This window comes from Podarcis raffonei, chromosome 7 (genome assembly GCF_027172205.1).
Source record: "Podarcis raffonei isolate rPodRaf1 chromosome 7, rPodRaf1.pri, whole genome shotgun sequence".
NCBI lineage: Eukaryota > Metazoa > Chordata > Lepidosauria > Squamata > Lacertidae > Podarcis > Podarcis raffonei.
In genome coordinates, this window is record NC_070608.1 from 52,539,297 (window position 1) to 52,563,903 (window position 24,607).

Below are 24,607 nucleotides of genomic sequence, written 5' to 3' on the forward strand. Positions count from 1 at the left end.
CATTAAACTCCAGCAGCCACCGTATTAAAATGTCAAGTGCCATGTTTCACATAAAATGTTGTAAAGTGTGAAAATGGCAGTGCCTAGAATTGGCCTTTATAAACAGGAAAGAAAACAAGGCAAATTTCAAGTAAGGAGATAATGAGCTTTGCATCATTTGCAAAACGAAGCCATGGACAGTTGCTTGACCTGATATGGAAGGGCTAATTACAAACAGTTTCTGATATGGAATATTCACAAAAAATAAATGATTAACTTTAAAACAAAACTAGGTCTAATGCAAAATATCAACTCCAATTAAGAATAATTACCCATAGTCCAATCATGTAAACAAAGACTCGGCTCCATAAGTTCTGTACTTCAGGCTACTGCTGCAAAAGGCAGAATTTATTATCTACCAGTTTTTGCTCGTGATTTCATCCCAAGATGTCTTCCTTGTGTGGCCATGTGTCCGAATATTTACCGAATATTGTTCTCTATTTTGGAGGAGTCATCTATTTGAAGCTGAGAGGAGTTGGCACAGTAGAGTGGTTCAGCCTCCTGACAGTGGTGTCACTGCCACTGATCTGAACATTGTGGACTTGGGGCCGGGCAGTGGTTAGGTCAAGACAGCATGGATATACTCATGGGGTCAATCTGTCTCTTGCTAGCACACCCGCACAGCTCCAAACTCACCAGCAGCCTGCTCTATCTGTGCACTATCCTGCTAAATGCAAAGGACACTGCTTTTGAGAGAGCAGGTCCATGGTACAGTGGTACCTTGGGTTACAGATGCTTTAGGTTACGCATTCTCAGGTTACGGATGTGCCGAAACCCGGAAGTACTGGAACAGGTTACTTCTGGGTTTTGGTGCTCGCACATGCGCAGAAACACTAAATCATGCTTTGCTCATGTGCAGAAGCGCCGAACCCGCAACTGTGGGTTGCAAACGCTGCGGGTTACCAACTTGCCTCCCGCACGGATCACATTCGCAACCCGAGGTTCCACTGTACTGCCGACCATGCTGGCTGCTCCTGCTGTCTAGTCCAAATATGATTTAGATATAAGGGTAAATAAATATCAGAAGAGAGAGCAGAGGAATTAAAACATCCATCTACAGCAGACACAGGCAAACTCGGCCCTCCAGATGTTTTGGGACTACAACTCCCATCATCCCTGACTACTGGTCCTGTTAGCAAGGGATGATGGGAGTTGTAGTCCCAAAACATCTGGAGGGCCGAGTTTGCTTATGCCTTTTCTACAGTCAGCATCTGTATTACAAGGTCACCAAGGTCAAAGCCTTCTCCGCTATGGTGAGACATACTATGTTTTTATTTAAATTATAGTGATCATTTCTAAAATTACAACTATTCATATAAATTAGCATATGCTAATTTTACACCATACCCGTTTCCTTTGTGTGTGGTTTTTTTTTTGGGGGGGGGGGTGATGCATAAGTAGCCTTAGAAACTACCTTCAAAACTGATGAAAAGGCTGCCTCACTCTCCCTTAGGGCTTATGCATACTTCTATTTGCCCCACTGTTTCCCAAGGGGGACCCATCTTTAGCGCTGAATCAGAACAAATGGCAATTGGGTTTCCCACTTCTTTTCCATGGGGAAGAGCAAGTTTTCCAGGGGGAAGCGCCAGGGCAAAGGCAAAACCACTCAAACCCATTTCTAGAAAGTGCAGGACACGTGGAAAAACCACTTGGACCCATGCATGGGAGAAGTCAAAGTGTGGACAAGTCTTTAGTTTCTTTCACAGCTCTGTACAACACACTCTGCAGATAGAAAGGAGTTCCAAATTGGGAAAGATTACAATATGAACCCACTCAGTACAGAATGCAAGTTTTACCATCCTTCTACATTCTTCTAAATTCTGGTATGGGCTCAGTTTCCTTCAGAATGAACATGACCACAAGTCATTCTCCTCCTCTCCTTGACTCTCCTTTCTGTCACCACCACCACCACCACATCCTTTTCCTTCACCCAAATTCACCAACAGGAATAGTGCTAAGAGCAGCAGCAGTGAAGTCTCTCCTCCCAACTCCATAAGGTGCTTACAATGCTGCAACAACGGTACTCCAAATCCTGAAGTCCACTGTTTGGGGGACACTGTTGCTTCATTCTGGTTTCCCAGTGAGTAAGAGAGGGAGGGAGCTTGTTGTGATTGGTGCTTCTCCATCTGGTAATACTGAGCAAAGAATTGGAAATCTAGGGGTTCACTGGCATTGACAAATGGAAAGGGGGCAAGTTTTCTAAATCACTTAACTTCTTAGATTTTCCTTGTGAGCACTCATAGACATCTCTTCCCTTTCCCTCCTTCAAGCCCTTGAAAGATTTCAAGAAGCAAATGCCAAGGGGAGTTCACTTACCGCTACAACATAAACACTGATGTGTTGGCAGTAATCCCCACTCTTGTGACCCTGTTCTAGAAGTGCAAAATCATCTCAGAAGTTCCAAGGATGGGGAAATAATACGCATTCCAGCCCAGATTTGAATGCCCAAATGTCAAAAAGTGTCACTTTGTGTGATGTGTGTGATATCAATATATATGGTTCTAGTGCCAGAAATGTCCCTGTTGAGAAAAACACAAGGAAGTGGGAGAGATCAACACAATATGGTTTTAATGAGCAATATATTGGTGAAACAGTGGAAGAAGAATTAATCAGTTTCAGTGCCGTCAGTTTAATTAGTTACATGGCTTGCCGATATAGGTGGGGGTGTCCTAAGTTTGTTTGTGTGAAATTTAAATTAAGTCTAACAAATGGAACGAGATAAAATGGAATAGCTCTTCTGTTTATCATGCAAAAGCAAAGGAATCACTTGGATCTTTCATACTTGCACTTTAAGGATATTAGAGTAATGAGGACTAGCCCACACAAAACAGTGCTTGGCAATTTCCTTTTAACTACACAGAAGTCTGTACAGAATACTTTCTTTACCTATTTCTTCAACACTACTTACATGGTGTATTGGATTCATTAGAATTTAATGGGACACTTTCTGATAGAAAGCTCAGAGGGGTTTTCGAAGCATTACTTCAGAGAATATTGATTTAAAATTACAGAGGGGAAATTGCAGAGGGGAGGAGGGAGCCAATGAAAGGGTAAAATGGTGGTATTCAGAGTAATTTTATAAACTGCCTGAAACAGAGTAAGAAACAAGCTTTCTACACCCTGAATCCAGATCCTTTTCAGTTTGGGCCTAGTTCACAAACAGCTTATAGCATACAACAACCCCTCTAAGGATGGAGAAGAAAAGTCTAGTGTTTTTTTAAGGGGACCAATCTAATTTGCCCGTTTCAGAGTTATATGCAGATTGGAATGCAACAATCAAACTAGATTTTGTAATGCAGTTTCTGTCCCAAAATGCATATAATGCTAAGGTTACATTACAAATTCATTAAAAAATACATAATTCAGAGAAAATGCATTGAAAAGCATATAAAGCTGTGTATTTTAGAAGTACAGAGTATACAACATATATACAAACATGCACACAATTTTTTACACACAATGTTTACACACGGACATATACACACTTCTGTATATAATATACTGAACAGAACATCCATATGACTGAGTTCATGTGATATTGGCATGAGATGGATCTGAGTTGATCTGTGCATCCCTAAACTCTGTGCTACTTCCACTGTCCCATTTGCTTCTCCTCTACAATGGGAGTAGGCATGGTAGTTAGGAGGGCTGCAGCAATCTGCACTAGGCTCCATTTGTACCTCTAGGTGTACCAGCAATGTCATGAAATACAAAAGCTACCTCTGTGGAAATGCAATGACAGGCAGATTGCCCAGCGTTTGCCAAGCTATAATGTGTGGTTGATGGACTTTCCGTTAGCTTGACTACCACAAAAATTGTGCAGACTTGTCTTTACAGGAAGTCAACTACTTTTTTTTCCTGGTTTAGTTGTGCAGCATAAACATAACCATGTCGGTATGGGAACACCAGTTGCTTCACTCACTAGGCTGCTTAAGCACCATCTGTTCATGTTAATCTTTATTTTGAAGCATTATGCAGAGAGGAGATTAAAAAGGAAACACAAAACTGTGATATTTTTTCTAATATTTTTTAATCTGCTGACTCAAACAACTTGGGGGGGGGCGGGAACTGTGAAGAATTTGTGCCATTGTGGATGTTTAATGACAAACAACTTCCAACATGCAATTTGTAAGAGAACTGTGACAAAGATGACCACTGCTTCTCCGTTTCCCTTTCTCAGCATGTTCCACCAGACATTTTGTACAGATAAGGATAAGGACAGTTTGCCACTTGAGGCAAAGCAGAACATGACCCCTCCTCCCAACTGCCATTGATGACTCCTCCCCCTGTTGCTGCTGTCCATCACCACCAACAGCAATGACTCTGCAGAGAAGGAGGGAACTAGTGGGGGGGGGAGCAGAATTGGTGCTGGTAGTGGTGGAGGAGGAGGAGTTGATGGTGGTGGAGGAGAAAGGGGCTATGGGCAACAAGTGCAGCAGGCAGTGAGTGACACACTCCTCATGGGCCTAGATCTGCCACCCCTCCCAGATGTCCGCCATCTGCCTCACTGTGCCTCAGGGGCATGCCAGCCCTGAGAAAATGGATCAAGTAAAGTTTGGGGCATTTTTCTTTCTAGTTTTTCTATGGTGGCATTCAGATGCTCCAGCACCCTGCCCCAGAAGATCCATCCTATCCCCCCCTCTTCACAACCTTCCCTAGTTTAGGTAAGGAATTAGCTGGGTTAGGTCATTGCTTTGCGTGAAATCCGACGAACCTTCACCCACCAATGGACTGCACAACATTTGCAGAAGATGATGACACCATGTTTCTGATTAGATTTGGGAAATGGTCATTGAAGGCAACTCCGATGGCGGAAAGTGGTGCGTTCATTCTGAATTTTAACCCTGTTCACAGTCTGCCCTAAAACAAACAACAAACAAACAAAACAAAAGAGGTACAATAATATATTTGGGGCAGGTGCTTTCACAACACCAATACTCTTTGGGCTTAGCCCCCCCCAAAAAAAGTAAAAATCCCATTAATTTACTCCAGGCCACTTAATCTTTTACCATGATTTTTAATCTGTCAGTCTCATTTTTAAGAAATAAAAAAGGAAGCTACAGATTTTGCATGTAGCCTGAAGGCTTTGTATTGATCACACACACAATATTAGACCTACTAGTGGTGGCTGTGTGAGACGGGAAAATACAATAGGAAGGCTTATCTACAGCTTACCACTGTGCTGTGAATGAGACAGTGACACCCACATAAATTCATGCTGTGAGCCTGCATGTTTATTTCTTAACAGTACTATGGGATCTATTCAGAACCTATAAATCCCAGAAGAAACCAGTCTGAAAGGATATAATGATGTTGGGCAGAGCAATCCTACTGTGTCAGGGGTAGGCTTTGTGGCAATGGATGAACTGCCAAACCCAAAAGCCTGCTAACACTGGACTTCACCCAATTTTTTTGGCTTTAAAAAAATATTTAAAACAATTAGAGAAATCTAATTGGTGAAATGCTGCCTTTTGGCCCTCTCTGTTACTGGAGCATCAAAGATGAAGGGCCAGCCTCAGATATTTTGTGTGGCTGCAACAAAGATGCTTTGAAGGGGAACTCCTACTCTGACGCTGGAGAGAGAGAGATCCACAAAAATCATATTTATTTATTTTGTTTTACAAATGTGTAAACTGCTTCACAGACTGAGGCTACCACCCAGGTGCACAGCAATATAAAAAATACACAAAATACAAATTCTAAAAACAATAAGAACTATTCCTGCAGAGCAGTGAACCATCTAAGGAATGCACTTTGCAGACATGGATGTATGAAGTGAGATTATCCTTTAGGTAACCTGGTCGCAAGTTGTTTCACAGGTAATCTGGTCCTCATCTGGTCCCATGGATGACCTCTCTGTAACCAGAGGATTACATTCACTAGCATTTATTCTGCCTCCAGTTTGTGCGCTATTTATTTATCACCCGTTGCTTTTAAATCCTTTCTTAGAATTTTTATTTTGGTAAGAAGTGCCAATTATTTTCAAGGCTTTGCCTGGCTGTTTTCTCAGAAAAAAATCAACACAACCTTTCTGAACATACTGCATGTACAATTTTAAGTGAAAATATGACACTTTTGCTCGTCCTTTTCTCAGCTGCATAATCATATGTCATTCATTTGATCTTTGGGTAACTTTAGTTCAGTGAGATGCAACAGAGTTTACTTTCAACCTTTTCTTCTGATACATGCCAGCACATTTGTGTGCATGTGTTACAATTTTGCTAACAAATAACATTTCATTGAAAAAAATATTGTGAACAGCTTTGGGGTTTTTTTAAAAAAATCTATTCATTTATTTTTCTGGTACCAAAACATGCAATTATGAAATATTCATGAGATATTTTATGCAATATAGTATTGCTGTAGAAACTGCATCATCAGTCACAAGGAGAGATTAAAATAATTACAGTGTAAGTGCTTTTATATTATAATAAATAACCCACCTTGAAAAGGAGTAAAGTAGATTATAACAACTATACATATAAATTCACTTCAAATTTATAATCTGAGAGTGTAAAAGATGCACCAATATTTCATCCCTAGTCTTTGGCTGATGAAATACTCACACAATCAATAACCCTGCCTTGAAGAGTCTATTCAACAGGAACGGTGAATGAGGAAATAGAGACAGTTCTCAGTCTTCATGGTGCTAAAAGAGTTTCCTAGGCTTACTAGGTGAAGTGTTCTGCCTAGGTTTCCATCTAGCTAGAAGTCACCTCTTTACATTTGTCGATATAAGGATCATGGGTACCTAGTATTGTGTTTTTTGTGTATGTTGTTTTATTTACCGTATTTTTCGCTCTATAAGACGCACCAGACCACAAGACGCACCTAGTTTTCGGAGGAGGAAAACAAGAAAAAAAATATTCTGAATCTCAGAAGCCAGAACAGCAAGAGGGATCACTGCGCAGTGAAAGCAGCAATCCCTCTTGCTGTTCTGGCTTCTGGGATAGCTGCGCAGCCTGCATTCGCTCCATAAGACGCACACACGTTTCCCCTTACTTTTTAGGAGGGAAAAAGTGAGTCTTATAGAGCAAAAAATACAGTATATCTCACTTCATCCCAAAGGCTCAGAGCATCTTACATCAACTTTCCCTAAATGTAAACAGCTCTGTGGTTCACAACCCCAAAATGACGTCCACCAAATTTCCCTAAGTTCCACATGTTTTATTTCCACTTTTTTCCACTTCTCCAGCATGCATTCCATCTTGGAAGGATCTCTGTGGAACAGCACAAATAAAATTAGCTGAAGAAAGAGCCTTCAAACGTTTAATGGCCTGTAGTAAGCAGATGGCGCTGAAGCTGCCTGCCTGCCTGTGCTTGGCACCTCCACAGAGAGAAGACCAGCAAGGTCAGGATGAGCTATAGGACTCGCATGGCTACCCAAGTGGAGCATGGTTCTCTCCTTCCCTCCAAGCTACCTGTGCCCTTCTCTGCTGCTGGGATCAAGCTCTGACCCCACAGGGACCTTTCCAGGAGTCCCAGCAATGTATTTGCTATGTGACAGCACCCAGGCAAGCTCAAATGTTGCAACTCCATCAAGCCCTGCTTTCAGAGATGCTGGACTTCCATGTCTACAGCAACAGCTAGTTGGTTAATTGGTAGATTTGATGTTGGATTTAGAGTCCATCTAAAGCAGTGGTTCCTAACCTTTTTTTGGCCACGCCCCACCTAAGCATCTCTAAAATCCTGATGCCCTCCCCATGACATATACCGGTAATTTTTACTATTAAAAAAATGAACTATTCACATGGAGGAAGCTTAAAAAGCCATCAACTGTTAATAACTCATTCTCAAATTGCCCTCCTTAAAAATCAGCCCCCCCCCCATGGAGCATGTGCCCCACATTGGGAACCATGGAGCTAGAGGTAATTTTTTAAAATTTCTTTTTTTCTCCAGAGGATCTACAGCCACTTGCCCCACAATAATTCTTCTGCTGGTGGCAAAGCTAGAAATAGCTCATCATTAGAGATGTGAAACACTCTTTAGCCTGGACTAAAGTGTAGAATCTGGCTTTGAGAAGCTAACAGAATAGACTGTGCTGGGCTTTGGTAAAGTCTGATACTTTTGTGGGTATGCTGCTATTTGTATTCATTAACAGGACACCCAAGTGCCTTTGTGGTCTTATGTCATAAATCATAGGTGAACATAACTGAGTCCTCCACTGAGGTGGGATTGTACCATAGTGGAGATTTCATGATACATTGCAGCACTGCATGTTTTGATCCCATCTTCTTTTGCAATGTTTGAGTTTACTATGGTTTTTTTTTTTTACGTATTATAATTGTAAAAACATATACCAAAACAAAACACACACAGAGGGAGAGATGTAAATATATATCACTAGTGACTACAGAAGACTCAGAACCAGAGGCACTTTGAATACACATTTGATGTGTTCTGGGCAATAAATAAGCTTAAACTAGCTGTGATGGCAGTTTGTCCTGTTTTTCATTAGATGCATATCTCAGTGCAGCAAGGCAAATGGCTGATGCTCATATCAGATTGATACGGAGAAGACCTCCTTGTCAAACTTTATTGGTGAGTCAAGTGTACATGTAACCCTTTCATCTCTTCTACTGGATCCCCCCTCCACCCAATGGCCATTGCACACAGCTGAAGCTGCCACTTTGTGGTTCAACATTTGCAAGCCACTAATTCAGACTAACAACAAAAAGTGGTTGTAGCTGAATTTTGCTAAGTAGAGTCTGCCTACTATAGAGTAATAGCTTTAATGAGTTCATTGTGAAATGTTATATCATTTCCTGTTAACTTGAAATTGATGGGAAATCATTAATAAGATCAAATGGCTTTTCAGGGTTGGTCCAAAACATTTTGCTGTCTGAGGGATGACAGCAGGTGCCCCCGATCCCCCAAATGAATATGCATAGCATCCAAGCCTAGTGAAGATATTTGGCGCTTGAGGCAGGAAATCTCACAAGCATCTCTTCCTGGGAGCAAAAATACAATAAGGGTAAATTAAGAAGTAACAGCCAGCTGCTAGAAATGGCTGCCACACAGTGCCTAGTGGTGGGTCTGCCCTGGAAAAGGGAAAACAGAACATGGCAAGAAGAAGAAAAAGCATCTGTGTCTTTCTAAGCCTCCGATGCCTCCTCATTTCACTGGAAACTCTCTACAGGGGGGAAGAGGAAGGAATGCTGAAGAGGAAGAACATACTAATCATGCCAGTCTTTTTATTTTGGTTTTTTTATGTTCGTTAACAAATACTTTGACATTTTGGCCTTTTATTCTAACGGGAAGCGTATCACTAATGAATGTTCACTTGAGGCACCAGATGTGAAGGGAACAAACAATTTGTACAGCAATGTTTAAAAGACAGACGACAGTTCTAATATACAAAGAATTCTTTTGAAATGGGGAAGTACTGATTATTTTAATTTGTAGCGATGCCAGGTCACACAGCTTTCTAAGGCTTCTGCTTTCCCTTCCTCTCATTTTGATTCTTCACCGTGTTGAAAATACTCTGAGGCTTTTACATTTGCAAAAGGAAATTTGGCAGGTGCAGTCTCTTTGATGGCGTAATTTTTAATCTGTTTCTCCAACCTCAGAGAATCTATTAATAAAGAGATTAAAGTCTTGTGGGTTTTTTTTTTACTTTTGTTTTTGCACTAGAGAGGGCAGCGTTTGACCCTCCTGACTAACTGAGATCTCAGCTTTATTGCATTATACTAGAAGCTAATTAGGCTGGTTAGACTTTTCTCCTCCACAACTTTTATGAGGCGAAAAGAATGGTCACCAACAAAATAGTTTGTGTTATTGAGCTGGAGAAAATCATGACCCAAAAATGCCAAAGAGAAATGAGAAAGAAAGAGCTAAAGGCTCACTAACTGAACTAACTTTTTGGGTTAAAAGTCATTTTGTGCATGTATTACAGTATATGTCCCTTTTCCCATCACTAGAATGGGTGTGTGGTGATTTTGTAACCACTATACATAATATTTAGCTTTGCAAAAACTGCATTACATTTAGGCCTGTAAAGAGCATGCTGATTTTCTAACCCTTGGGTGTAAGATGGCTTTGAATGTCATGTAGGGAAGAAGCATTAATGACTTATGCTTCCTTTCACCACACATCTACTACATCCTTTTGAAGCCAGGAGGTGCATATATCGCCCTAGGAAAATGCATGTCTTCCTCATATGTCACATGAAAGGTTGGAATGTGCTGAGGAAAAACATCAGACAGTTATTTGTCCACTGTTTCATTTCTGTTGTCACATTCCTGGGCCTACAAACCATGGCTGGTAAAGTGCCCATTATTACCCTACTCTTTCCTTTCCTTTCCTTTCCTTTCCATTCCCCTCTGTGTGCCTGATTAATAGAAAACCTCCTTGGCTTTTCAACTATGAAGCTTACTTATTCTAACTAGTAAAACCAACTAGAAGGCTGCTTTGAGCACCCACCACAGACCAGGTTTGATCTTGGCTTGTGATCCTGCTTTGTAGGGAGCAAACATACTATTTCCCAGATTAAATGTCAGGCCTAATTTTGCCCCGGCTCTCCCTCTCAAACTGTTCCTGCAATTGGAAGGTATAAAGGCTTCGTTGAGGAAATCAGTACAATGTCCCAACATGAGTCTACAGGTCACAAGTTCATAAGGCACCGCAGAGCACCATGATACCTGACTAGGATTAGGTAAAATGCTGATTAGGTAAAATGTTTGCACCAGCTTAGACATCTGCATGTCATTGAATACGGAGATGATGGGGCCAGCTCCCTGTCAAATTTCTCTCTGGGTGCCAAAGGGAGAACTACTCGCTGGCAGTAGGCAGCACGTGAGCCATCTCGTCTGAGGGTGATGTTGCCCTTGAGAGATTGGGTGACATGGAGGTGAACCGCTCTCCTGACTCAGCCCTTCGAATGGATCAAAATATCCACTCCCAAGACTGCTAGGACCCCTCCCAGGGTCCTGAATTGCCATATCTCAACATGCTAGGACCTTCCCCTAGGTCAGACTTTGGCAACAACCTGATCTCCCACTTGTCCTTGTCGTAGAATCACCCTCTCTGCAGTGACACCATGGGATTCCTGGTACATTTGACAGTTTGCCAGCCACATCTTTTGGTAGGGAAAATACAAGTAAAATGATCTCAATAACTAGGGAATTGTCTGATACACTTTAGGATGATGTTTATATTGTTTGAGACAGGAAAAACCTGGATAGCTGCCTTGGTTGGAAAGCAAACTTTGATTACATTTGAAGGCCTCTGTGCTAGAATGAACAATGAATATTTTAAATCTTTCTCATAAGCATCCAATGCTTCCTTTTCATATCAATATCAATACATCTGCATTCTTTCAAAGCCACAATTTAGCAGATATTAATGGCACCTCTTTAACAGTGCTACAAATGAATTTATAAAAGTATGTTTTTATATCATTAGTTAGAAGCTATCACTGGCAAAGGTCTGTTTTTCTATAAGTATTTTATAAAGGCTCTTTAAAAAATGTCTTCTTTTAAATAAGACCTGGGCACTCTGAAATAATAAAAGACTTGTATGAAAATATAGAATGCATCATAATGATATGACATTTAGTTAAGATACATGAATGCCCTCTGCATTTTATCAAATAAGAAACAGTGATTCACTGATGGAATCCTATCACTATAAAGTCATATATTTATCATTAAGATCTTCAGAAAACCCACTGTATTTAACTTGTTTCTATAGAAGCATCAGTTTATCCAAGAAGGAATTTGTTATCATACATTTCATTGGTTAGCCTTAGCTACCTCCATAGACCTAGCAAGCTTCCATGTCTGTATTCAAGCATCCATGTCTGTGTTGTCATTCATTCATTTCCCACTCTTCACCCTAAGGCCCCAGGGCAGATTACTGCATTAAAACACAATATTAAAAACAGTTTAAAACAATTGTTAATTTGTGTTGTACCAATCCCTGTCCTCCAAATTCTTGAAAGTTTTCTTCCTTTGCAAAAGAGGCTTCCATTTCTCTGCCTCATTCTCTGAGCGCTTAATGGTTTCCTCCAATAGCTGCTGGACTACAGTCCCCATCATCCCTGAGCTGGAGTCCAAAAATGACTGGAATGCCCACTGCTACTACAGGCAGTCCACTCAGCTGTAGATCTGTAGATGTTCGAAGCTCTGGCAGGATCAGGACCAATGGTTACAAGGAGAACCTAGAGATATGCCCCAGGTAGTATTGTATAGGATGAATGCCAAAGATAAGCCTAATCAGAGGTGTATTTATTATACAGTGGTACCTCGGGTTACAGAAGCTTCAGGTTACAGATGCTTCAGGTTACAGACTCTGCTAATCCAGAAATAGTACCTCGGGTTAAGAACTTTGCTTCAGGATGAGAACAGAAATTGGGCAGTGGTGGCGTGGCGGCAGCGGGAGACCCCATTAGCTAAAGTGGTACCTCAGGTTAAGAACAGTTTCAGGTTAAGCACAGACTTCTGGAATGAATTAAGTTCTTAACCAGAGGTAAAGGACCCCTAACCATTAGATCCAGTTATGACCGACTCTGGGGTTGCGGCTCTCATCTCGCTTTATTAGCTGAGGGAGCCAGCGAACAGCTTCCGAGTCATGTGGCCAGCATGACTAAACCGCTTCTGGTGAACCAGAGCAGCGCATTGAAACGCCATTTACCTTCCTGCCGGAGCAGTGCCTATTTATTCACTTGCACTTTGATGTGCTTTCGAACTGTTAGGTTGGCAGGAGCAGGGACCGAGCAACGGGAGCTCACCCAGTCGCAGGGATTCGAACTGCTGACCTTCTGATCAGCAAGTCCTAGGCTCTGTGGTTTAACCCACAGTGCCACCCGCGTCCCAAACCAGAGGTACCACTGTATTATTATTCATTTCATTTCTATACTGCTTTATATTTTTAAGGGGAAAAAACTCAAAGTGGTTTACAGCCTACATTAGGATGTGAGGGTGATCTGGCTGTGGCACCTGTCACCCTATTGATTGCCAGGGTTGATTTGGCTGATCTGCCTGGTTAGCCAAGTTTCCCCTTCCTTCCTCGCTGCTCCGTGTACATCCCTCCCAAAGCTGTGCACTTGGTGGAAGAGGACAACCATCCCAGATAAAAGGATGGCTATTCAGTCAAGGATACACAGTAGCTGCGCTCCCCTGCTAGAACCTCCAGACAAGCTCAAGGTCCATTTGTAGGCGCCTGCATTAAAACATCAGATAAAATAGTCCAGAAGAAAACATTGTAGAAGAAAGTCAAATATAAACTATACACTCAAAGCAACATAATTAACAGGAAACTAAAATATCATCTTAAAGATTTCAAAATAAAACATTACGAAGGTCAAGGAAAGAATGCTCATTTAACACAGCACATGCTGACAAAATAAATCAATGTTTCAAAAGAAAACATGACTAAAAGAAGTCAGATATGAAATGCACATTTAGAACAGCATTATCAACAAGAGAATAACATACTATCATAAGGATAGAACATATCTGATGCTGTTGCTGCCAATGGTTCTTCATGGCGAGTGGCAGCTGTAGAAGCTCAGGCTTGATGATCTGGCTCTACACTAAGAGACAGCCAACAGGGTTTTTGGCATCTTGAGCAGCCTCAGCTTTTTGTAGCTGGAGTCAGTCAGGGCCCCACCCTCCCAGACTAGATAGGAAAAAGCCTTCAAAGCAGGGAGCTAGTCCTCCAGGACTCACAGCCAAGATGGTCAGTGTATTATCCAAGGAGTTCCTTACCAAGGAACAAGCAAGGATATGGCAAAGTGATCAAAGGAAGGGAACTCAGGCAGATACAAATAAGGTCAAATGATCGATCGCAAGGAAACCATTCATGCTGATCTAGGCAATATGTACCCCCTGTTCTCAAATGGCAAAGATGAACTGCATGGTTATGTGTTTACAAACACAGCTTTCCGGTGCCGTACATAACCATGCAATCCACTGTGGGAAGAGATATACACGACTTAGAATGATGTAACAATCACAGAAATCATTCTGGTGAAGGTAACATATAAACCAGACCTAGCTGGACATCCTATCTAAAGGCAATCAAAGGAAAAAAATTGACTTTTGGAGATTCCAGCGTGATTTAGATGAGCTCAAGTCCTTAAAGCAACATGAAATTGTTCTAATTTTAATTAATAATGTTTTGAATAATGGTTGAGTGAGTCCAAAATCCCAGCACATTGTTATACAGAAATAAGTGATTAACACCCCCCCCCATAACTATGTATACAAATAAAAAAGTGCATGCAGACAGCCACTAAGAACTACAGGGTCTCTTCTATTATGGCCTTTCACAAGAAAAAAAGGCTTGCAGAAATGAGAATAAGAGCTTCAAATACCACATTTTAATCATTTGGCTCCTGGGTAAGTGCACACTTTGCCCAATTCATTAAGTAAAGCCCCAAAAGTCTGGGATCATTTTATAAACTGGCTAAGAAATCTAAGAAGTAATTATAAAATGATCAATGACATTTCTACTCCATCTGCTGTAGAGTGAGTTAATCAGAGGAAAGACATCTCATCCATTTGGCATGAAGAACTATGGCAATGAAGTCAGGATAGCATTTGGCAATCTAAGCCTAGCCTTTCAGTTAAAATAGAATGCTGTCCGGGACAAAATTGGAGGATATATTTTTAAAATTATTTAGCAGCCTTGAAACAAGTCCATAGAAATAAGCCCACATTTTAATGTATTTTTAAATAGCCCACCTGTCCACACATGCCTGCATTGGTCATTTGTGACATAAAACTGAAAAATCAAGTTACTAAGCAAATTTAGGTAAGAGCGTTTGCAAAACTTAAGGAAGTTCATGGAAGAAAAGTTTCTCATTCCTTCTTGCTTCTGCTATGACCTGTGTCTTTCCAAAAGCCACTTTGGGGGACCTCCTGAATAATGTAAGGTGGGGAATGGGAACCGCTGGAGAGGAATCACCCCAAATTGAGTGTGGATCTTCAGATAAGTTAACTTAAGAAAGTTCATGGAATTAATGTTTACTCTCCCTTGTGCAGTGGCAGGCAGCCTGCAAGCCTCCAGATGTTGCTAACTACATTCCCCATCACGTGTTTCTATTAGCCATGCTGGAAAAGATGGGGTCCAAAAACATCTGGAGGGCCACAGGATTCCCATCATACACCCTTCATGGACAACAGGGCAAGAGGTGCAGACCAAGTCAGTTCACATTGGTGTTTGCAAAGATCAAAATCCTCCAGCATCTCTATATCTACAGAGCTATAATCTAGTACTGAGTTCAAAGTTAAGTTATACAAAAGATTATTCTGCATGTGGTTGGCATTCATCTGTCTCAAGAGGCAATGGAGTGCACTTCTGCTAGTGGTGAAGTCAAACCAAAGTGACCTCCCTGGGGCACAAGCCTGGGCTGTTCTGATGACAGGTCCCTGCTGTTGGCCTCACTGATGTGGTCCAAAGGAAAGCAGAGCAATACATTTGGCACCAGCTTGGCTGCAGGAGTTGCCGGAAGGATGCATACAAGGCACCATCCAACTGTCTTAGGAATGCCACTCTGGATTTGTGTAGGATTTATTCCTTATCCTTTCCCCACCCCCAGATGTCCCATAAGGCAGTGGAGGTTTAGGATTAGGGTTTTCTTTTTTTTCTTTTTTAATAATATTTATTACTTTCCCAACAATTTAAACAAAACAAAATAAACAATACAGTACAATACAAAAACACTACATAATATAACATAAAAACACTACATAACACTAACACATTAAACTAACAGAACAAAATAAAAACAATTTAAAACACACCAAACAATTTCAATATCTTATCTTTCATTCACTTATGAAAGTGAAAACCCTCCTAGGGTTTTCTACTCTTAGATGGGTTATCTGCCCAGCTTGACGAGTCCCATCTACAGCTTGTGCAGAAACTGCCTTCTTAGCCATTGAACCCACTATCGGTCTCATTTACTCAATCCACCGGATCCTGTCTTTGCATGCAGGGGAAGTCCCTAACTCACTGAGGGTTTGAGAGCCATTGGCTACCCTCACCTGGTTTTGCTGGCCAGTTGAAGCCTTTCCTGGGGTATGACTGCTGTCACATGCTGACAGCTTCTGGGAGCCAGAGGTGAGAGCTGAGTGCAGGGTGGGAACCAGGAGTGCCAACTTGGCCCCATGACTGTTGGTGCCTGGGGCCATGGGTGCCATGAAGTGTGCATGGCCCTGGCATTGAAATTTGTGGGTGCCCAGCCCCTTCATGGGGAATTTTGTGGGTGCTCAGGTCCCCAGGGACCCAGGGAGTTGGCACCTATGTTGGGAATCAAAGGTGGACAAACTACCCCAGAAGGAGTATGATGTGTCCCCCATCAGAGGTACTACCCCTCCCCTAACATGCCATTACACCACTATTCTGCCTAATATTATATAAATATTTCCCATGATTGCCCCTTCCCTCTTCCATTCCATCACCCATCCATTGCTACAGTTATCTTCTAAAGATGTATCTTTTTTTGCCAAGGCTTTCTTTGATCCAAAAGATGGGATCCTGTTTTTGTTTATTAATATAGAATTAATATTAAGATGTTTGTAAATGATTTTAAATAATAAGAGGTTTGAGCATTTGGGAGGCTAACAGAGAATTTTGCAAGTCAGTTTGTCAGTTCCCTTGCCATAAATGTGAGTGGACTATAAAAATCAAGTAGGGTGCTCTTAAAATAGAATAAGAATAAAGAGAACAGAGAGAAAATATTGATTGGGAGAATGGGATTTTCTATCTACGGGTGAGGAAATATTTTATAGCTAGACGGACATCTCAACGAGGCATATGCTAAGGAAAAAAAGCTAACATCTCATTAATGTAGTTCTGTACTGCGGATATATTGCTCCCAAAGTTAGTACATTTCCACACAAAGGTAATATTTTCTTGAAGAACTGTCACTTCATAATATACATGCCCGTCTTTGTGAACAAAATCCATGCCTAATAAAATGTCCAATTGTAAAAGAAAAAAATGACTCAACAAAAGTACTAGGTAGGATCCTTTCGAAGAACATTTCATCCCTATTTTGTGAAAAGCAATCTGGGAAAATAGGAACAGTGAAACATAAAACATTTATACTGCATGAGAGATCTTGATGCCTTACTTTATCTCCTCAACTATAAATCAGGATGGAGCAGTCTTGCCACAGTATTAACCACTGTCCTGTGAGTTAAGAATTTATCAAATATTACTTTTGAGAGGTGAAATATCTTTTTGGTAAATGTAAGTAATGCCTTTGAACATCTAACATAACTGAATATGACTAACTCATAAAGTGTTCATATGTAGCTTCCCGCCCCATCTCTCTGAGCAATTTTTTAAGGCTATAGTGGCACCAAAGAATCCTGGGGATTGTGGTTTGTTAAGGGTGCTGGAAATTGTAGCTCTGCAAGGGGTAAACTACAGTTCCCAGCATTCTATGGGGGGATGCTTTGAATGTGTGATGTGTACACAGCCTTAAGAGTCATAAGTCTTGAGCAAAAAAAACACACACACAACTATATATATGGGAAGGCATATAAAATCTCTAGGATCAATAGTGCAAGTGGGGAGGTTCGGGCATCTGCACCCATAGAATGAGATACTGATGCAACATTTGTCTTATTTATTACCTTTATATTTCACCATCTCACCAATGAGGTCAAGGCAGCATACCTCCATTGTATTGCCACAACAACCTTGTGAGGTGGCTGAGACAGAGAGGTTGGTCACTGACTCAGGGCTATCCAGTGAGCATCCAGGCTGAGTAGAGATTGGAACTTGGATTTCCTCCTTCCCAGTCCAGTGCTTTGGCCAACACACCACCTCTCTTAATGTGTCCCTATTCAGTATTGCAAACCCTAACCTACATACAATTGCAATCCCCTAACCTACATACAACTGCATTTTTTCAGATAGCACAATATGGCACTTGGTGGTGGAATTGACATGTCTGCTAAAAGGCCACTTAACAGTCACTGCATGTTTAAAGGGCAATAGCTCAGTAACAGAGCATCTGCCTAGCAGAACGTCCCGTGTTTAATCCGCAGCATCTCCAGGTATGTCTGGGAGAGGTTGCCTATAGGAAACCCTGGAGAACTGCTAACAGTCTGTGTAAAAGGTAAAGGTAAAGGACCCCTGGATGGTTAAGTCCAGTCAAAGGCAACTATGGGGTGTGGTGCTCATCTTGCTTTGCAGGCCAAGGGAACTGGCATTTTTCCACAGACAGCTTTCTGGGCCATGTGGCCAGCATGACTAAACTGCTACTGGCGCACAGAGAACTGTGACAAGTGCCAGAACACATAGAAATACCATTTACCTTTCTGCCACAATGGTACCTATTTATCTACTTGCACTGGTATGCTTTCGAACTGCTAGGTTGGCAGTCTGTGTAGACAACACTGAGCCTGATGGAGCAATGGTCTGATTCAGTTTAAGGCCTACCTGTGCCTTCAGATAGGTATCAATTTACCCCAGCTATATTCTTTCTTTCTTGTGGGCTCATGGTGACCTTGTGGTCTGAGGTCATGCAGACAGTGGTGAAATGGTGGCCAATTTCAGATATATGGAATTGCAAGAGTTTGCAAACATTATGAGCCACGCCAAACTCCCTTTTCTTGGACACTGGCAAAGGATGTGGACTGAATTATCCTAATTTCCCAGCCACTGAAGAGCAATACCTGATTCCATGTAGATCACTGGTACAATCTGCCTAAAATATTCATATGCCTTATTAAACCTATCCCTGCTTCTCTGCTCCTCAAGCGATTATATCATGCACTGCACGTAACTTGCCATGTGTTGCAAAAGTTAGACGTGCTTAAAATATACCAAGGAACCAGAAATCAGTCTTAAAATAAGTAAATTGTGGGTTTTATATTATTAATTCGGTGAAATCATATGGATGAATAGGATATATTCGGTATAACTGGGACAGCCTTCTTTTCTGGGATTTGATCCAAAGATGGATGGATGCTTATTAACAGAGCAGCCTTTACATAGACCCCATATTACAGAATCTTTTAATTATGAATAACATAAATAATAGTATATCCACCTTCAGGAATCTGGCTTATCTATAGCTTTAAGTGAATTGGCAATGGGGAGGAAAGAGATTTGCAGGTGCCGGGGTCAGATACTCTCATTATCTGTTCATCTAGAATTGCCGGGTGAAAATCAATTATAAATGTTATGGAGAATATATTTAATCAAAGGCAATCAAAACCAATTGTATGCTAAGTATAATGTGCACAAAAATCTGAGCCAACACCATTACAGATAATTTGAAGAATGTGTGACCACATAAGGCAGCTAAATGTACTACTTAGTAACAATTTTTAATTGCTTTTATCTGCAGGTGTCACCTACACTTCTACAATAAGTAAATTACACATCTAAAACATAGCCTGTAATATTTAAACCGCTTCTGGTGCAATGGAACACCGTGACGGAAACCAGAGCGCATGGAAATGCTGTTTATCTTCTCGCCACAGCAGTACCTATTTATCTACTTGCACTGCCATGCTTTTGAACTGCTAGGTAGGCAGGAGCTGGGACAGAGCAACGGGAGCTCACCCTGTTGTAGGGATTCAAACCGCCAGCCTTCTGATCAGCAAGCCCAAGAGGGTCAGCGGTTTAGACCACAGCGCCAGCCGCGTCTCTAGCCTGTAATATATGTACCGCATTACAAAACAAAAAGAAAACCTCTGCAACAGCATTCTTGAACCCACCTGCTGTGGTCTATGTGGCAATGAAAAAAGTTCAGTGTGGCAAATTTGGAGCAAAAATTCAGTGTGGTAAATTCGTAGCAAATTTTTATTCTGAAAGTTTAGCCCAGGGAAAAAGTTTGAGAACCACTGGTCTAAAGATTAAAAAACACATGTAAGGGAATAAAGTTAAAGATGTACTAGAAATCATTCATAATTCTGTCCCAAATTAATTTAAATCATACTCAGTTCACTCGTCACTACATTCAGGTGTAGTTAGAGGTTTTTTAACTGTTCAGTGAACTTAGTTAAACTGAACTAGTTCATTCCAAGCACTGATGGGATTTAGCACCACACAGGCTATCCCTGCTCTAAATCCTACTCAGCGAAAATAATCTGTGGCCCAAACACAGTGCTGCGATTGGGGCTGTTGGAAAATTCACATAACAGAAGCAGAAATTTCTGTCAGTGATTTGCTGTTGTCGCTTTCAGCCTACAAACTATATAATAATTGATGATGGTTCCCACCCTCCTTTGCAGTGTGTTACCTTTGACTTGAAATGCATGGTCTTTGCATTGAAGTGAATTGTGTGGAATAATCTAATAATCATGTAATTAATTACATAATTATTTAAATGATGTGTAATTTCCACACAGTGGACAGCAAGATGAGTAATGCAATTCTGTCAGGAGCCCAACTGCAGTGGAATGTAAGCCATGCTACATGTGAAAAAAACAGGTCAAATGGAAATCAATGCTTCCTTTCATTCTTAGCCAGGAATAGGGACAAGGAAACTGCTGCAGCAGCAGCCTTGAAGCCATCTGATTTGGCCTATGTGATAGCATGTAAATAGATTGCCCATGCTGTTGCTAGAACACTTCTGGCCAGCTGGAGAAACCAATACATCAAAACAGTTTCTAATGGATGATCACAGCTAAGTGCCCTCTTTAATCCAATTTAGCCCAGAAGAAAATGAGACACAGTGGAAGCAGAGCTGTGCTTGCAGGATCATTCAGATTCTGCCCAAAGATGTGCCAGAGAGCAACAATTATTCCAAGCTCATACAGAGGATTCTCAAACCTTCAAGTCACATAAGTCAGTGAGATAAAGGTTGAAGACAACCCAAGCAAATTTATGTTGTGCTCTTGTCTTCCAATTCTGCAGCGACTAGTGATTTAGCCCATCCTAAAGCTTCATAATCAGACACCTCCACCCCTCAATACCAAGTCATGTTTAGATATGAATTATGTTGATTCATTTATAGTAGTCATTAAATCCACAGACATTTGGAAACCATTGTCCTTTCAAGCAAGACAACAACGGCTTCAGAAGCAATTCAATCTCCCTTTTCCTTGGGACGTTTCTGTTTTAAGATAGAAGGAATGTCAAGACAGTCATGCCAAATTCCCAGAGTGGATGGATATAGCAGCCACTTGTCTTGGATTCTCCCTGGCTGAAGGTAGCAGTCGCAATCAGTTCCTGTGCTTGGCTTCTCCCAGTGATGCAGCTGTCAGAGGAGTGGGTGGCTGGAACTGCTTGCCTTTGGCTCCACAGAGGCAGATTAAAGAGAAGTCATTTGCAGAGCCCTGCTATGCATTTTATAGTCCAATGGATGCACAATGCAAAAGTTAGTGGCCAAGCAAGTCAAAATTTTGCATCGCTTGTCTTGAAAACAGTCAAAGGACAAAATGTGAGGGGATTCTAATTTTCCCATGCACCTGTCAGGTTTGCAACTATACTCAGTTCTGGATTCAGCATTGGAAGAGTAACTTCATCAAAAATATCAGTAGGCTCAGTTTAATGGAGCCTTTCTTGTCCTTGGAAGGACTTCATAACTTAGTAAACCCACTGTTCCCACACGCAATGATGACATGGCAACGGTTTGAGTAAAGATATTTAAGATCTTTTCCATTAATCCTCATTGGGGTTTAGAAATGCAGAAACTGGAGTTTGTGGTGGCAAATTTCCCCTCGTCCTTTCTTCAGAAACCAACAGGACCCTGCCAAGATAATTGGGCTCCATGGCTGAGGACCAACATAAAATAAGGCTTATTATTATATCCCCTTAGATATGCAGCAAACATTCTAAAAGTTACCCAACTATTGCCATTAGTCAGGTTTCATTCTTCCATCTCTGCAGTTCTGATTTGCATTCTGTTCATGCCTGAAGAGAAATGGATTTGGTGATCTCAGTTCATATCTAGTGGACATTGCTCTACATCAATCTTACTCAGCTGAAACCTACAAGTTCTAAATTAAATGAGTTTTTTGATCTCAGTTCAGTCTCCAGTGAAGAGCAGTTCTTATCAGGAAAGCACCACACATAAATCATCATAATTCATTGGAAAAAGGCCTGCTAGACTGAAAGAGAAAAGCACTAATTCAATATGGGGGCTTGGTGGATTTCTTTTCTCTTAAATAATAAATAAATAGATAAATGTGTCCAGCTTAACAAATTGAAAGAGTGTGGATTACATTCACACAAAAACACGTATGATAGTTCTGAAAGCAAACAAGTCAAATGCATCAAAGCAACACATCTTGAAAGTCACCAAATCAGCTGCTTGCATAACATGTGACATATTTAGCTCTATTCTTATTTTAATGATGTGTTTCATCCCCTAATAAAGCAGACACTACACTTCACAAATCTATGTTCTCATCCCTCCTTGGAGGGTTACACTTGATGAGAAATTTATATTGTAAAATGCCTTGTGATGTTTGAATGAAGGGCAATATAGAAATTTAAATAATAAATAAACATCAGCTCCCAAAGTTCTATATTACCGCTACAGAGCCTTGATACTAGCTAATAATAGCTAACAGATGAATCTGGACTTAGAATGCTATATAACAGGAAAATGTAAGACTCTAAATATATGATACACATAACTCATGAGATCATAGTGATTGCATGAGGATAAATTTCCACTATTTACAAAATAATGCACAGGGTTTTTCTTTCTTTATATCTGATTTACAGAGAGATTTGGTCATCATTCCATACTATTCCAGCCAGGCAAAAACACTCATGGAGGGTGAAATTCTATTAATTTCAATCAGTCACAAGTTATATGTCCTGACAATAATGTGATGGTGTTTGATTAGCTGTCATGAAACTGGAATTCTGGGGAGAAAACGTCCCTACATGGCGGCATAAACTTTAAAGCAAAATGTTGGGGGGGGGATGTTTATTGGCATTTTATAATAGCTTCAGTAGTTATATACAATGCAACAGAATACTGATGTAAGTTTCAAGTAAGTGCTGCTTGGGGAAATGGAAAGGGAATAGCTATTTGCAGGTTCAGGTTGTTTCATTGAAATGATACATTGCATTATACAGCACATTATGGTGAATTACAGCCCATATACACACAGAGATATCTGTTGAACCAGCCCCTGTAGCTGCAGGAAACTGCAGGAAGTCTCTGTCCAGCATTAAATAGTGTGAAGTCCCTGCTGTTCATGTGGCACTTTTCTCCACATGAAAACTGTGAGATTACAATAGGAACTGCTGAAGGCTAATGAGGTTTTAGTCGATGTTGACATAACATCAAAAGAGAGATTCCCTTTGCAGAAATGAGGAGTGGGAGTTTGGCAGCAAGGCAAAGTTTTTGAATGTAATTACAGAGTGGATGCAGTGGATGCCTAAGAAGCCGTGCTGTGAGTTAGGAGGTTTTACCTCACCTCCACTATGATCTCCTTAAGTGACCTTAGGAAGTCTACTCTCTTTCAGGATCCCCGCAGTTACCACCTACAAGAGGGAACTAATAAAACTGACCTCCCTCAAAGATGTGCTGAAGGCATAATTTTGATAAAGCACATGAAGTTCTTTGGATGCTAGTACAAATGTTGATCAAAGTGTCCAGTGAACTACTTCCACTGGTGCAAGGACTTGGGGCTGTGCAATGGAAATTCCCTCTCTCACTCTGTGTGGGCGGCCACACATCCATTCTGAGGGATTCCCCACCACCCTGGAGCAAAAGATTCTGGCGGGTGGGCAGGGTAGAGGCGAGAGAAGGGAGGTTCTATTGTACAGGTGGAAATCCTTGCATTAGTGGAAGAACTTTATTTCATTCCTTCGTATTACTGTTATTTCAGATAAATATGCTACCCCACTCAGCAAACGAAAAGCCCATACTGCTCTCTTCTTATTTTCTCCACTGATCTACAGTCCTCTTTCTAGAATACTAAACATATTTTCAGCTTCAGATTTTTTATTTCAGGCAATTGCTCTCTCCATTTTTTGTTATTTCAGTCTTAAGATACAGATATAGGTATTATGACAGGAATCCTAAATATAACACACACAGAATGATTATTATATTAAAAAGCTTTTTATTTTATTTTATTTTCTGTTGGATATTAACATCTGTTCCTTAAGCAGCACAGATGCTGCAGTCATCAAGGATAGTTCCAAGTCAGCAACTTACTCCAACTTACTTGAGACCTGTCTAAAGCCTTTTGTGCTTTGACCCTTGAATAGCCAATGTGGGCCTTCTAGTTGTTTTGGACTCCTCCTCCTATCAGCTTCAGCCAATTGTGACGGATTATGTCCAGTTGTGAAGGATTATGGGAGTTGGAGTCCACAATATCCCCATGTTGACTACCACTGCCTTGAACTGTTTTGAAAGCTGGAAAGGTCTGCAGCCTAGAGGCTTCCACTCCATCGGAGCAAGGCACTAGCCAAGACCAGCCCTTGTGGTAGGACTGGACCGAGACATTTTGCTGCTTGAACTGGACAAGATGGTGCTGGGGTGGACTTCGATCTTTCAGCTTTCAGCGGCGTCTTGTTCAAGGCCAAAATATGGTGGGCCACCCCCCACCCTAGTCTCTCTCATGTCTGTACTGGGTGTGTGCTATGTCATAGTTGTGGTGGCTTGTGGCCTTGGCTCAGCACCTAG